At 37.9% G+C, this 17,135-nt stretch overlaps 1 long non-coding RNA gene across 2 annotated transcripts; it reads left to right on the top strand.

The window, feature by feature from the left end:
- The first annotated feature begins 844 nt into the window (after positions 1 to 844).
- LOC310898387 lies at positions 845 to 8,912 on the top strand. 2 transcript variants are annotated; one of them, XR_014583266.1, is made up of 4 exons: positions 845 to 2,327; positions 2,849 to 2,895; positions 3,988 to 4,482; positions 7,345 to 8,912. It is a non-coding gene; the product is annotated as an uncharacterized lncRNA (long non-coding RNA). The 2 variants fall into 2 exon arrangements; XR_014583267.1 differs by lacking the exon at positions 7,345 to 8,912 and having other exon boundaries at positions 3,988 to 4,610.
- Positions 8,913 to 17,135: the final 8,223 nt, after the last annotated feature.

Genomic DNA, 17,135 nt, shown 5'->3' with positions numbered 1-17,135 from the left:
TTTATTGTGTAGCAATTCATTTTGTGAGTTTGTTGATGTGATATGCCTACTTGAGAATGCAAGCAACACAACTGCAAAACATAAAGTTGTCTGGCTGTATTTCCAACTGCAGTAAACTGGTGTATTGCCTTTGAGTCTCCAGAACTGTAGTAGTTAACACATGCTGAGGGCCTGAACATAATTCACCTCCTTGGGATGAAGGAGAGCACACAGCCACTCTGTGGTTACTAGCTATGTTTCAGTGTCAGCTAAGTATCTGTGTAAGTAGAGGCATTTTCAAGGAAAAAAGTACTCCCCTTTTAAAAAATAAAAAAATAAATATGTATACCTGGATTAAATGTGTGTTTTTATCTCCTGTTTTGAAGCTGGAGAGAGAATGAGTAGAAAGGAACGGTCAGAGAAAAAATAAGCAAACAAGATAAAAAAGAAAATCAGAAAACCTTAGTTGGCCCTGCTAAAAAACATATTCAAACAGCTCTCACACCAATCTCAAATGAGAGATCATTTAAAAAATAATAATAATAAAAATTAATGTTTTGCAACAGTTGAGTGCATCTATAAAAAAAGTCAGAAAAGATTAAAAAGATTATTTAAGAGAAAATATAAAAGCAGTGGAAGAAAGGCAGATACTCTTTTTTTTTGGGGGGGGGGGGGGAGAGTGAGAAGACACATAGGAATTTAAGAAAAAGCTGAAAACAAATGCTCCAGCAGTAAAAAGGTGGAGAAGGAAACTTGGTGAGCAGCTGGGAGAGAACAGAGACGGAAACTGTGCCACTGAGCGGAAAGGATTAATTTACTGTCTCTGATGCTGAGGAGAAGACGACAAAATCAAAAGTAAGTTGACTAAACCATGTAAGGAGACAGAGTTTTTAGGTCATTTTGCTGGATATCCTTTAATGTGTTTTATATATGTTTGATTAAACTGAATTTTGCTTATGACTGGCCATTTCAGATGCTATTTTCCATGTAGGATATTTTTGCTCAGAAAATGACCCATTTCTGAAACCAACCCTCAGAACTCACAGGTCTGACTTTGAGAAAGAGTTGTCTTGTGGAGAAGAGGGAAAGCTGGGTGAGGAGGCACACACCTCCCTCTGCCCAGGCTATTCTTGGCTCATTCACTTCCCTGAGCACTGAATTCATTCACAAATTGGGAACATCTCCTGCTGTTACTTTCTAGCACATTTGGTAAAGAGATGAATCCCAAATTAGTACTGTGGTGTTGCTAGGTTTTGATAAATGTGCCTATAAATTCATTGCAGCAGAAAAGTCCCTTCTTTAATCAGAAAGCGTGCTGCTGTCAATAACAGAAATATTGCTTGAAATGAAACATTTCGAAGAAAATACTTTTTTAAGGTGTAATGTTCTTCATGTACAGCTACGATAATGGCCTAGCTCTATTTGCAGAACTATGGCATTAACCCTTACACACTGACAATACTTAGGTATTTAGTTAACCTAACAAATATTTTGTTGTGTGACTGCTGCATTAACATGTATTAGTAAGCAGATGTCCATTAGGAATTCGTCAGACTGTCATCAAAGGCTAAGACAGGCAGTCCCTTCTCAGAGTAAAAACACCTGGGAATCACAGCAATCACTCTGAAGGGAATTAAAGCAATAGATTAATCGACTGTAAGAATCATTTTCCTTGTTCATGAATCTGGATTTCCCTTGGCTACTAGAATTGTAGATGAAAGTGAAAAACATCCTTGACCTTCTCTATCAAAGAAAATGCTTCTCTCTTTCTCCTTGTCTAATGTGCAGAAATGTGGATTTTTTTGAGTGATTTAAAAGGTCTGAGAATTGCAAAGAAAAGGTGTCAATAAAATAGTATTCAGGTTCTCATTTATTCTGCTGTGTCCTGACCCATAAAAAGGTGTTACAGAACATTTCAAAAGTTGTCAGCTTGTATCCTTGTAGTCTACCACACTTCCTGACTTTAAAGTCTGTGATGAAGCTCTACGAGTTAGCCTGTGTAAGTAGTATAAATACATGAAATAAGACTGCATGGATCTTAGAAAAACAGTGCTGTCTAGAGAAAGGTGGTACGTGCTCAAATCTTTGCACTCTCCCTCTGTGCAGTCCTTGGCAAGACAGCTAGTCTGCCTTCCATTTTCCCATCTGAAAAATATCCCTTCACAGAGTAGTCAGGAGGTTCCATCAATTAGTCCCTAATTAGGAAAACACTTAAACAAGTGTTTCAGTTAAGCCCTTTTCAGAAGAACAGTTTAAGCATGCTCTTAAATGGCTTCCTGAATTAAAGCTTAATACTTACAAAACTCTTCATATCTAAATACAGAAGACAGTATATACATGTTATGTAGGTAAGTTAGGGTTTATTTATATGTTGTTTAGTAAAAGACTAAACTGATCACCTGACAGGGCAATTAGCTTGTTTACAGTTTTACTGAATGTGCTTGCTGGCTCTTTCTACGTGCATTACTTCTGGACGAATTATATTAATGGACAGAGGTTGATTAAGACACGGGAACAACAGGGCTAAGTAGGGAATGAACTGTCTGACCTGTGAAATATTTTGAGATTACAAAAAAATATGTTCCATTTCCATGTCGTTACGAAATCAAACCATTTCAAAGTGGGGAAAAGTATGCCCAGGGTAAGGGTACTTATCTGGGATGCAAGAGAGAAAATCACTTTCCTGCTTACTAGATAGGTATCAACCAATAGAATTTTGCAGTTGGTCTTCCTACTCTGACCAGAAACTCTACACTCATCTTCTCCCTTTCCAATTTTTTTTTTTTTAAATCCAAGATGATATTTCTTTGAGATGTGTTTGGATTTTATAACATCTACATATTCTGATGAAATCGTGTTTCCTTGACAGATCTGTTCTCTCAGATAACCACTTCTCCGCAGCACTTTGAAACGCTGGTAAGTTCACAGTAGGATTCAGACACTGAAGCAGAATTTCTGCTAATCATAAGAGCGGAGTATGTATCTTTCTCCTCTCAAACTCCTCTTGTAATAGGTCTTTATCTAATTAAATATTTCTTTCTTGATAAAGCCTGACCTTGGAGCAAATATAATCAGTTAATCACAACTATTCATTAATAAATGGCTCTGAATATGGAGATATGATTTGCTACAGCTCACCTTTTAAAACATTGGAATGACTCACAGTTCAATTAATTTAATCATTTTGTGCCCCAGTTTAAATAACATTTGCTTCCCAGTTAAGTTCCACTATTTCTTTGTAAATAAAAACTGAAATAGAGAGATATCATTTTCATTTTGGAGTAATGACTCAAAGGCAAGGTGCAGCTTTGTGGGCTTGGAGTCAGGGAAGGTCTCATTGTGCACTGAGTTTTGTTACATCATGAGGAAGATAGACCTGATGAGATGGATGAATATGAAACTTCACAGCGTAAGTAACAACAAACATTTGGTCCTTTAGGAATTTTCTAAGAATTGACTCATTCTTTCTTTCATATTTTCTCCCTATTTCTTCCACATACAGATGAATACTTGCTAATCTGTGAGGGTGTTCTGAGAATGAATTTGTTAATGGCCATGAAATGATAAATACTACAGAAATGACTGTGCACATATGTCCACACCCTCTTATTCTTCCCTAGTTTTGGTTACTACTCTTACCTTAACCTTTTCTATGTTTGGAGCTGCCTTTTGAAGAAGATCAAACACTTCTGTCAGGAGAAAGACAACCACACATAACGAATGCTAAGGCCTTTCCCTTTGTTTCTGGGACCCCATTTCTAGCTCACTGTGCGTTACATGAGGAGGGGAAAAAAATGAAGAAAAACAAAACAAAAAGATTATATCTGTGTTATGGAGGCAAGTACTCCATTTCAGAGGGATCATTGTCATCAGCGAAGTCAGGTGAGATCTGCAGCTGCCAGAGAATAAAACCACAGTGGGCAGGTATTCCACCAGAGTGAATTGGTCTGGAACAAAGAGATTCCCCAGTGTTTACTGAACATTTATATGTAATTTCTTTTATTCCAGTTTCAGCTAATGGACAGGTGAAATAACAAAGGTTCTTCAAAGCACAGAGATGAAGACTACACATCCAGAAACAGCTCGTGCAGAGCACATTTGCTTAGTAACAGATGTCACTGTGAAAGCATCACCCTTTATCACTACATTGAAAATCACAGAATGAAGAATTATTTCATAGTATTCCTATCCATGAACAGGATCCATAGTCACCACATGGTCACCATCGCAAGGAACCCCTCATCTCCAGGGGTTATGAGAAGTGCCTGCTGTGTAGGCAGTGGGACTTCTAGGAGCTCTGACCTACTAGGCCCCCAGAAGGCACATGTGGACAGAGGAAAGTAGCTGTATTGTAGCACAGGTACCAATCATCTTTGGAAATACCAGCCTCAGCAGGCACTGGCAAACCATCCAAAATCTCAATAGTTGGTCCCCCTACCCTCCACAGTGGAGAAGTGTGCTGATGGGAAATCACTGTCATCTTCTTCCTCATCAAAATACAAGGTACTGCTAGGTGAGGACTTAAGTATGTGTCTTGTCAGGTTGGGAAGTTTGGCCAAACCTCTTTGGGCAAGAGAGTAATAACCACAGCAAGAAGAAAAATCAGATCAATTTCTGCAGGCCAGTTTAACTTCAGTATTCATACACGGGGCGGGGGGGGGGGGGGTGATTTAAGTGATCTCTAAAGGGTAAAAACATTTATTTTTGTACAAGTTTGAAAGAAATACATACGTAAATGTGTGTGTGTATTTGAGAGAAGAGCAGGCGGTGCGATTACTGAGACTTTTTACTTTGTGGCCTAAACACATATACTTGTAAGAGCATAAAGACAAAATATAACTCCACAAAAGAATTGAAAAGATCTTATGGTGAAGTAATTAACATGCTTTCCATTTACTAAAATATCTCACTGGTTGCCAGAAATACTCAAGAATATATGAAGTTAAATTCTAACGCTATGAAGTTGATCGAAATAATAATATTCCTACTAAATTCAATGTGAAATATGACTTCATCCTCTTTAGTTTTTTTTCTGGGGAATGATGCAAAAGGCATGAAAAGGAACAAGGAATAAAATAAGCAGAATACACAGGCCTCAAAATTTGCACAGAAGGAAGTGATAAAATGGCAACCACTGTTGTGAAAAAACAGAAACTGTTTTATGATATCTATAATGGTTTAGGGCTAGGATACAGGAGTTCCTGGCTCTGGTTACTACCTAACCTTGAAGAAATGGCTCTGTTATTCAGTTTTCCTTTGCATAAATAGGGATAATAAATTGTTGTTAGAGAGAACTTATTAATGTTTATGGAAATATGTTAATTAGTATCAGAAAGTGTTATTAAAAACAAAGAAAATTTTAAATAGGTATTTGGATTAATGAATCTGAAGAGATACGTAAGTTGATGAGAGAAAGTAATGAGTGAGCTCTCTCAGGCGTGTTTCCTATGTTAATAAGAGCTGTTAGTCAAATAAGTGACTTGAGTTTACTATAAACTTAGGCTTATTCTGTTTGATTTCCTCAGGAGCTTTTCCCAAGCCTACTAAAATTAGTGAAACTCTCTTCAGTGATTTCTTGTCATTCCAGAACTTCTGGGATCAGTCCCAGAAAGAGTAAGGAATGACTCTCAGGAGAAAATATAAAGGGTATGAAACTGGGGCAGAGGAGAAGTCCCAGGACAGATGCAGGGAAGATCCATTGCATAACTCAGGCTTACGTCTCCCCAGAGCAGCTGGGTCAGCAGGGCCTGGGGAAGCCATCCTCCACCCAACAGCTCACAGACCTTCCCCTTCCCATCGGTGAGAGTCAACATGAGAAACTGAAGTCAGCCTCAATCCCCAGGCTCCCTGACCCCACCTCACTGAGTTTCCCACAAAAAGGCATGAGATGCCTGCGGGACTTAATATTACTGGCTGCTTACATTTATGCAGAATCGAAGGGCACTTAATCATGTATATCAGCAGAGGGACCACCCAAAGTTTTCTAGAATTTTTCAGTTCCCCAGTAAGATATTTTAAGAAACAAGGGGATTTCCATTACTTCATCATCTTTTTTTTTAATTACTCTCGTATTTGTTTTTACAATAGTCTAAGTAAATTAATGAAGGAAAAGTCGTAATATGTGGGTATACAAAGCTTTGTGTGAAGCTGTGTAATACAGAAATGTCTGATTTAGTTTATTAATCTTAGTAAAACTTTGAGGAAAAACAGTCTTAACATAAGAAAATATGATAGGATCTAAAAGACACTTCATGTCAGAAATTCCAGAAAATGTTTATTTTAGTGATGTCATTAATTGTTTTTCCTTTAAGGAAAATAATCTCACTATGCCTCAGCTGTCTGCATTACTGGAAAGTTGTTTGTGCTTGCTCAGATGAAACTGTTTAAAAGAGCTCAGCTCAACACCCATTTGAACTACATCAGTGTCCATGTAAATAAACATTACAACCATCTTCCATTTAAATTGGTATCTTTTAGGTCGAATGGATAGTTTATTAGTTGTTAGTTGATGATGGAAATGTATCTCACCAATATTTAATTATAGCTCTGTAGAAGTTGTTTCTTTCACAAATTAGAAATGTTTTGAATACTGTGTTCTCTGAGGAGCTGTTAGTTTGCAATATAGCTAAGTGTTTCAGCTAACTGGTCATAAAGAGATGACATGTGAGTACATGATTCACATGCTGTTAATTAAAGTTGCTAATAACACTCAAAGCTTTAATACATAACCGCTAGCTACCTGGATACTTGGTACACATATAGCCTGCACCTGTAAACGTGATTCAGACATCACGTGACGTAGAAGACCATCTGGTAAGGGGAAAAAACGAACTTCACAAATGCAAACAGAATAGAACAAAGACAGAGCTCCAAGAGGAAAACAGTGCCCAGGCCTGGAAAGAAGAGTCTCCATCTCTCTTTATTCTTCTTCCTATAAACACTCTGACTTTCTCTGAAAGGAAGTACTAAGGAAGGTTGATGAGCATACTAAAAAAAAAAAAAAAAATACAAAGAAGAAATATAAGAATTGTGAAATGATACAGCATCATGGAACTATCTAAAGAAGTGCAAATTAGAGAAAAAGACAAACTTGAGAAGATTAAAAATATTCTTTACCTGGTAAATTTTAATCCTGAGTAGAACTGTTAATTTCAATAATATTCAGTAGTTTATTTTAAAAGGCCAATTTGAAAGATAATTTACAATGGTCCATTCTTCATTCGTTATACCCCAGATTTGATTATACTGGGAAATCAGAGTCTGCAAGACAAAGAAAACTGTGCAGTAATGAGATGATTAAAAATTAAACAGATGAAATTGTTCTTTTATTTAAGGCTCTTTATTTCTTTTATTTATTCGTTTCAGAGAATCATACAATATCTGAGTTGGAAGGGACCCACAGGGATCATCAAGTGCAACTCCCGGGTCCCCAAATTACCACCAAACACATAAATAAATAAATAAATAAATAAATCAGGTTATGTGTCTGAGAGTGTTGTCCAAATGCTTCTTGAACTCTGGCAGGCTCAGTGCAGTCACCACTTCCTGGGGAGCCTGTTCCAGTGCCTGACCATCTTCTTGGTGAAAAACCTTTTCCTTATATTCAGCCTAAACCTCCACTGTTGCAGCTTCAAGCCATTCCCTCGGGTCCTATTTCTGGTCACCAGAGAGCAGAGCTCAGCGCCTGCCCCTCTGCTCCCCTTGTGAGGAAGTTGTATACCATGATGAGGCCTCCCTTCAGCATCTTCTTCTCCAGGCTGAACAATCCAAGTGACTTCAGATGCTCCTCACATGTCTTCCCCTCTAGACCCTTCACCATCTTTGCAGCCCTCCTTTGGATGCTAACTATTTTCTATCTTTCTTGTACTGTGGCACCCAAAACTGCACAGAGTGCTCAAGGTGAGGCTGCACCAGTGCAGAGTAGAGTGTAACAATCCCTTCCCTTGACCAGCTAGCAACGCTGTGCTTGATGCACCCCAGGATATGGTTGGCCCTCCTGGCTGCCAAGGCACATTCCTGGATCATGTTCAGCTTGCTGTCAATCAAAACCCCCAGATCCCTTTCTGCAGGTCTGCTCTCCAGCATCTCATTCTCCAGTCTGTACGTATAGCCAGGGTTGCCCTTTCCCAGGTGCAGAATCCAGCACTTGCTCTTGTTAAACTTCATATTGTTGGTGATTGCCCAGCTCTCTATTTTGACCAGATATCTCTGCAAGGACCCACCACCCTCGATGGAATCAACAGCTCCACCCAATTTAGTATCATCCATGAACTTGCTTAAAAACCCTTCAAGTTCTTCATCCAAATCATTTAAGAAAACATTGAAGAGCACTGGTCCTAAATGGAGCCCTGGGGAACCCCATTACTTACAGGTTGCCAGCCTGATGTAACCCCATTTACAAGAGCCCTCTGGGCCTGACCATTGGCCAATTGTTCATCCATCCTATTATGCTTTTGTCTTGTATTATGCTTGTATTCTGGTCATTTTGTTCAGAAGGATACTGTGAGAGACAATACTGAAAGCTTTACTGAAATCCAGAAATACTACATCAACTGGCTTCCTTTGGTCAACTATCTGGGTGATCTTGTGGTAGAAGGAAATTTTGTTAGACATGACCTTCCTTTGGTGAACCCATGTTGGCTCTGACCAATGACTGTGTTGTCCTTCATGTGTTTTTCAGTAACTCCCAGAATCACCTTCTCCATAATTTTACCAGGCACTGAAGTGAGACTGACAGGCTCCTGTAATTGCCTGGATCTTTTCTTGCCCTTTTTGAAATTTGGGACCACATTTGCCAGCTTCCATTCATCTGGGACCTCTCCGGATTTCCAAGACACTTGAAAAATGATTGAGAGAGGTCCCTTGATGACATCAGCCAGCTCTCTGAGTACCCTGGGATGAATCCCATCAGGCCCCATGGATTTACCTGCATCCAGGTGGAGCAGCACATCCCGCACAAGTTCAGGGTTAACTGGAGGTTTATCATTCCTGCAGTCATGGTCCTCCAACTCAGGACTGCTGGGGTCCCAGAGCCCATCACTGGTGTTGAAAACAGAGGCAAAAAAATGCATTAAATATCTCTGTATCATAGTACACGTTTATATGTAACAAAGTGGCTCATAGGGAATGCATGTGACCAAGTGAGGACTGAAAAAATGGCAAGTAAGAAAGCATTTTTAAGTTCCTAAAGATTATGTGAAGAAAGAATATCCATTCAAAACTGAGTAACATGTAGCAATGAGTAGAAAACACTCCACTATCTTGTGGATATCTTGACTATCTTGTACAGTCAAGGTAGAAAAAAAAATCTGGATAACAATTTTGGAGTCTTATAATACCATCTCCTGTAAAGAAACAATGTTGAACTTTAGAAGAGAACAGTTAAAAATTGTAATTAGGCCAGAAATTCTCAGGAAAAAAAAAAAAAAAAAGAAAAAAAAAGGACAAAAAAAAAAGGACGAGAGCATAAATATGGGAGAAAAGAAGGGCAAGCACAGGGAATTATTAGATGGAGGAATCCACATCTTTCTTTGATGCAGTCCTTTAGTTGCTGGGGACAGGATATCAAGCACTCACGAGTTTCTAGGACTTTTTTTTCAGGGAATCCTAAATCTCTGCCCCATAGCTGAATTGGCTTTTGTCAATGACTTTTGTGGACATTAATGTTACACTGCTTTCATGCAGATGTACACTTGAAAATGGCTGAGCCAGAGAAATATTTCTCTTAGTGAATACATTAAAATATATGTCTGGGAAAGCAGACAGTTATTAGCATGTTAAAGGTCCATAAATGCAAAGCCTGCATTTTGTTACCTTCTGAGGAAGTCTACTCCACACATATGTTATACCATCTCAGGAAACAATAACAAGTTCATTCATCCATTGAATTCTCATTTAATGAAATGATTAAGTGATATTTTTTTCTTATTACTTAGATTTCTATTTAGCTTCTTTTTCTCTGGATTAATTCATTGCTTATCCATTTTATTGTTTCTCCTAATGTCTTATTCCCTTCTGGTAGCTATTTCATCAACGCTTCAGTACAGCTGAAGTCAATATATTATGGAGAGCTGTACTGGATCCCCCATAATATTAAATTTGGATTCTTTAGTGATAGTATATTTTCACAGTGAGGTATGAATTTCTTTCTACTTAATGAATTAATGAGATTTTGTAAAAAGTACTAACAAACAACATCATTTCAGCAGGAATTAGCTGCTTGACATATTTTAAAATTAATCTCAGAAAGCATGTGATAGATACTTGGTAGATAACTTGTGCTAATGCTCTTGAGTGGCCCAGTCAATGTCTCCTTAAAAAGCATTTTATTTGGGTAAGGGTGTAAAAGGTTATTCATCACGGTTCCCCTTGTGGGAACCCTATTTGGCAAATTAATAGCAAGAAGCAAATAGCTGCACAGTCTAGCAGTAAAATTTTCCATGGGAACTCTAGACTCTTCAACAAATTCCAAAGTTAATAAGAAATGCTATATACACAACACAGTACCTGAAAAGTGAGATTAAGGAGACCAATAACAAACAGCAACAATAACAAAATCTACCTGTGTATACTCAGCTGACATAAATCAACACCACTTTCTTGAAGTAGAGTTACAATGATTTATAATAGGAATTTGACCCCAACATTGAATAAGCTTACTGAGACATTTTGAGTTCTAGTTCCTTCCTGGTTACAGAAAATGATGACTAAAGTAATTGTGCAAAAGACCTGAAAACTCCAACCACCCATAAGTAATTGACCTTATGACAAAAACCCCCATGGCCCTTTACTGTAGAGCAGGAAAATGTTCAGCATCTTCAGTCAGCCTCCTAGCTATACATGCCTAAGGAAATCCTTTATGACCAACAAACTATTGATTCTGAAAAATGCTTTATTTGATCATAAATCTTGGGCAAGCTCAACACAGGTCAGCAGAGAAAAAACATTTACTACTCAAAGTTGCTTTTAGAGATTCTCAGATTCTCAGGAATATATAGAAAGATTGAAAGATATACAACATATACACTTATTGTTTTGTTTTGTTTTTTACATTTACATCTCTCTCTTTTTTTTTTTTTTTTCATTCTTTTTCCCCAGAGGATTATATCTTATGGTAGCACAGAAAATCCTTCCTTTCGAAATAATATGTGTAGTCTTCCCATAAAATTGACTTGAGGGTGGAAACTAGTCTGTCAGAGACAGTCAATTTATTATTTTTAAAATTGCTCCTGTATTGTCAATTGAATTAATCAATTCAGTCTAAGCACTGTGCTCCCTCCCTGAATATTTTTTGAGTTATCACCTAGTAATACATCTTTGATTAGGATACATTGAGAGCTTACCAGAGTGCAAAATATTTGTGTTTTCTACTTTGTCAAGTCCAAAATATTCAAAATACCTTATATCTGAGACTTTTCAACAATTCCAAATCGATGCTGACTGGATTATTGATCACACCTTCTTGTGCCTGGGTATCTTGGATCTGAAATGCTAGAAACTACAGGTAGTCTGCTGTCTGGTGCATTGTGTATCTGCGAGATCCTGTCTCCTGGGATTGACTTGTAAGGACATACCAAAAGTAAATTTCAAATATTTGACGGTCATGCTTTCATCATGGCCTGCATTTGTCCTAGAGAGACTGTAACACATAAAACAAAACTCTGGCCTGATTTTTACAGAAGACTGAAGAGATAATGAGCTGAAAACCAGACGTGTTTCCAGATACTTCAGAAAAAGAAGCCATTTAGCAAGGAGAAGTCATCTAAAGGATTTTTATACTTTTGATACCTTTTAAGTCTGATAATAACATGCTAAAAAGTGCTTTAGGCTTCCTAAATTTCAACATACACTCACTGATATATTTTCCCCAACTCCTATTAGTCCAAATTTGGAATTATTTTCAGATACAGCTATTTAATTCACTAAAATGAGCCTCTTAGAATCAGCCTTTTTCACAGTCTCTCACTTGCTGTTCACTTTCTTCCTTAAAGAAGTATGCAATCTTATTTAATTGGGGCTAAGGAACATACATTTAAACCCTGATGGCAGGTTCATAGACTGGACAGTTCTGCTTCAATCTTGCATGTTCTTCTAATTTTTTCCCTAAAGACATTACTGAATATTCCTTAGCACTGTGCCCACATATCCTCATAGCTTATATTCAGCAAAGTCAAACATAGTTTAGTTGTTCTGAACTAGCAAAACCTATGAAGGAATAGCTTAGTGTGAAAAACTTACACTGCAAGTAGAGGTTTTGTTCAAGTCTGTTTCAAGTGACCTAACAAACACTGTGCATAAACCAGAGCTGCCTGGTTAGTAGCCAGAGATGGAAATGATGAAAAAATCCTCTCTGTTATTATTCTTAATGCTCCAACTGTGAGCAAGACAGTGTGTAGATATGTAAAAATGCAAGGATATTTTCCAGAGAAGATTTTTTTTTTCTGTCTAATCTGGAACACAGAACAAACTAATTATCACAGATGATGGTCCAGAAAATAGGGAGATAACAAGTAAACAACAGAGACACAAATTGATGGCAGAGAATTCCTTTACAGACAGATCTATAAGCTAATTTGTTTGTAGTACACATTTTCCTTATTAGGATTATTATTTTTTTCCGGAAAAAGTCAGGCCCCAGAAAGCAAATGCAGGGACTGGGAGAATGATGAACCACCCGATGTAGGAGAAGATCAGGTTCAAAGCCAGCTAAGGAACCTGTAGGTGCACAAGTCCATGGGACCTGATGTGATACATTCATGGGTCCTGAGGGAACTGGTGGAAGAAGTTGTTAAGCCACTGTCCATCATATTTGAGAAGTTCTGGCAGTCCAGTTAAGTTCCCACTGACAAGAAGAGGGGAGGCATAACCCCCCTTTTCAAAAAGGGAAAAAAGGAACACCCAGAGAACTACAGACCAATCAGTCTCACTTCTGTGCTTGGCAAGATCATGGATCAGATCCTCCTGGAAACTATGCTAAGGTATAAAAGGAAAATAAGGTGATTGGTGAGCACCAACATTGTTTCACTAAAGGCAGGTTGTGCCTAAGAAATCTGGTGGCCTTCTACAATGGCCACCACAGCTTTGGTGGGCAGGGGAAGAGCAACTGACATTGTCTACCTGGACTTGTGGAAAGCATTTGAGACTGTCCTTTGTGATATCCTTGTCACTAAACTGGAGAGATTATATTTGGCAGATGGACCACTTGGTGGGTAAGGAATTAGCTAGATGGTCACACTCAAAGAGCTGCAGCCAACTGCTCAATGTCCAAGTTTAGATCAGTGACAACTGGTGTTTCTCAGGGATCAGTACTGGGACTGGTGCTGTTTAACATCTTTGTTGGTGAAATAGATAGGACTGAGGGCACCCTCAGCAAGTTTGCCAATGACACCAAGCTGTGTGGTGCTGTTGACACATTGGAGGGAAAAGATGCCATCCAGAGGGACCTTCACAGGCTTGAAAGGTGGGCCTGTGAGAACATCATGAAGTTCAACAAGGCCAAGTGCAAGGTCTTGCATCGTCCAAGTGCAGGGTCCTGCATCTGCACTGGGGCAATTCCAAACACAAATACAGGCTGGGCAGATTGAGAGCATCCCTGAGGAGAAGGACCTGAGTGTGTTGGTTGATAAGAAACTCAACATGAGCTGGCAATGTGCACTTGCAGCCCAGGAAGAAGCCAACAGTATCCTGGACTGCATCAACAGAAGCATGGCAAGTAGAGTGAGGGAGGTAAAGAAATTCTTTACAATGACGGCGGTGAGGCACTGGACCAGGTTGCCCAGAGAAGTTGTGGATGTCTCATCCTTGGAAACATTCAAGGCCAGGTTGTATGGGGCTTTGGACAACCTGGTCTAGAGGGAGGTTTCCTAGCCCATGGCAGGGGGTGTGGAATCAGACGACTTTTAAAGTCTCTTCCTATCCAAACCATTCTATGATTCTGAGGGAAAACAAAACAAAACAAAACAAAACAAAATGCAAATAGATCCATAATAGAGGTCAGTAACAGAAAGGAAGGTTGCTGAGTTCTGAGCAAGAATTGAAAGGTTTGTCCTGAAAAGTCACATGAAGCTTTTGTCCTTGAAAGTAATTGCAACTTGTCAGAAATACCGGTTTTTGCCAGATGAAGATAGAAGTTCAGCATTATTTATGGATCTACACTTCTCAAGTAAATAGATTTCCCTTAATTTGCAATTCTAAAATTGCCTTTAAACTTATTTTTAAATGGCCTCTCTAAACATAGGGCAGGGTCGATCAGGCAGTTTTTGACAAAATGTATTTTCTTGAAAGGTGTTGTTTTATTTAAGCTGAATCATTAGTGGAGCTGAACAGATTTTGAGGAAATTTTCAATAAGATTTCTAAAGAAAAAGCCTTTGCCTGTGTTCTGATACAACTGAATTTTGAGAATGCATCCAAATATTTTGTTTCAACTTTACGTATTCCAAACCTCAAGATTTGCTATGAAGCAAAGCCATTGTTTTCTGACCAGCATAGAGGTCAATGGGAATATACCACAGAGCTTTGTAGTCCTTATCAGATTCCTGCATTTTTCCAGATGCTTCTCTATAGACTTCAAATGAATTTTCATTTTATTCGCTCTCCAACTTAATACAAGAAAAACTTTGTGGGATCCTTTTAAGGTTTGCAGTAGTTATTTTTGACACTTGGCCTCAGAGTAGAAACTAAAAAGAAAATCATCACTCCATGTAGATAATGCAATATTTTCAAATGGTTTTGTATTGTTTCTGATATTTTATAAGTAATTTGGAACCATAATCACAATTTTGTCTTCTTGCAGTTTGGTTTTATTTTGTTTCTTCCTCTGTGTTTGTTTTTACAATGGCAGCTTGTATTAGCCAGTCTCGCTGTACAGCTCAGAAAGGCTAAAAGAGCCCATCTCTGACTGTTGTCATTAACAAGTCTTACAGTAATACATGCTGTAAAGAGATGTGACAAATCATATAGCACATACATATAACAAATATATGTTTAACATATAATAAGTCAACATTTTTTGACCAACTTGATAAAATACAGTTAAATGACTGGCTTGTTAGATTAGAAGAGAGCAGTGGATACTGTCTGCCTAGACTTCAGTAAGGCCTTTGACACTGTCTTGCATCAGATCCTCATAGAAAAGCTGTTAATGTATGGGCTGCATCTGTAGGCTTTCAATGTGGATTGAAAACTGGCTGAACAGCTGGGGCCAAAGTGTTGTGATCAATGACAAGTCTGGTTGGAGGCCAGTAACTAGCAGTGTACCCCAAGGATCAACATTGTATCTAGTTCTCTTTAACATCATTAAGGATTTGGGTGATGGGATAGAGTGCACCTTCAGCACCTCTGAAAACTACTCAAAACTGGATGATACACCAGAGGATTCTGCTGCTATCCTGGACAGACTGGAGAAATGGGCTGACAGGAAACTGATGATGTTCAAGGGGAAGTGCAAAGTCCTGCATTTGGGGTGGAACTACCCCAGGCACCAGTACATGCTGGGGGTCACCCAGCTGGAAAACAGTTTGGCAGAAAAGGACCTTGGGAGTCCTGGTAGACACCAAGTTGAACTTGAGCCAGCATAGTGCCTTTACCACAAAGAAGGCTAATTCTATGCTGGGCTGCATTAGGCAAAGTATTTCCAAAAAGAAAATGTAAAAAAGCAAATGTAAAAATCTATTAATGTTTCTGACTGTGTATTTTGAGCTTTTATATTATAGTAGCAGTTAACAACTAAGGTAAAAATACATTTGATGAAGTTTCTTGCTCTGTGCTGTTTTGTGATGCATTGATTTGTAAAATTGGACCTGATGCAAGACAGTTTGGTAAGTATTGTTAGTGGAATTTATTTATTTATTTTTGACAAATGTCAATAGTAATGACTTTCTAATCATCATGGGTTGTGTGAAAATAAACCATTTTATTTGTTATGCTTGCTCTCTAGCTCATGTTTTCTGCTATTTTTAATGTTTCCAAAGTAGACAGTTGTCTTGTTCGGAGAAAATATAAAACTCAGAGAATCAACAATTAAGGGAACTGAGCTCCTTTTTCATCCCTAGAACAAGCTCCCAAAATATTAAAGTCAAGGCTCAAGGAGTGAGATGAAAAAAATTAATTAACTATTTACTGCATTTATTTCACTACCAGAATCTTTGTTACTATTATATATTTTCTGTTCACTGTGTGTATGTCTTGATAATTTAAACTTTTGGAGGTCTTAATAACAACATAAAATGCAGTATTTATAAATACTATAAATAAATTTATAGAATGGAAATAATTTGATATTATTGAGTATCAGGGGAAGCTATGTGAATTCTGATCTACCATGCTGCAGAATCAATTCCCAAGAATAGGTTAAAGAAATCTTAACACTGAGATGTAGTGAATTCAGAAGAAAATATAATGAAAGAAATAATACTGGCAGGAAGATAGAGGAGGGATAAGATTTAATCTACCATAACTTACATGTCTAAAACTTACACATCTAAGCCTGAACTATTCACCCCAAACTCTCTTTATAGTCAATGAGGAGAAATAGGCAGAGACAGATTTGACTCATATTAAGATAGTGATTGAAAGACAGCTCACATGAATCACTCTGCTGCTAGCTTCTAACTATAAGGAAAATCTAAAACGACTAGCTTAGACTTAAATGTCTGTCTTTTAGACATTTAAAGTTAGGTTAAATGAATCTTAGCCTAGCTAACCAACAAGTCTTTTTTAATGAAATAGGCCTTATTTTAATGAAACATCTTGGAGCTTGCAGAAGCAATAAGGAACAATAAATTTTATAAAGGAACAGCACAGTCTCTTTTGTTGATTTCTTTTTTCTCTCAATACATCTCTTTTCTCTAGTTACATTAATTTTCAAATCAAAATAGGTAGTGTTTTGGGATGAATTAACACCTGCCACTCCTAATTTGAGGTTGCTGTGTGTCTGTATCATGTGTGATACCCACTCACAGAGCTGAAGAGTTAGCTTGATTTAGCACACTTACATTGCACTATTTAGGGCAACTTATCTTGTGTAGTGTAGTTTTACAGTGAGGCTTTCAAACTATTCAGTGTTGTTTGGTTACGAAAGAGGTCAGAGTGGTAGGATGACTCCACCTAGTTAATGAACTGTTATCACATAAGTTGCTGTGCCATCTTTGCATTACTA

The sequence above is a fragment of the Anser anser genome (genome assembly GCF_964211835.1).
Source record: "Anser anser genome assembly, chromosome: 1".
In the NCBI taxonomy this organism is placed as follows: Eukaryota; Metazoa; Chordata; class Aves; order Anseriformes; family Anatidae; genus Anser; species Anser anser.
The sequence above is the reverse complement of the archived record's forward strand: the minus strand, read 5'-3'. Positions and strand labels throughout refer to the sequence as shown.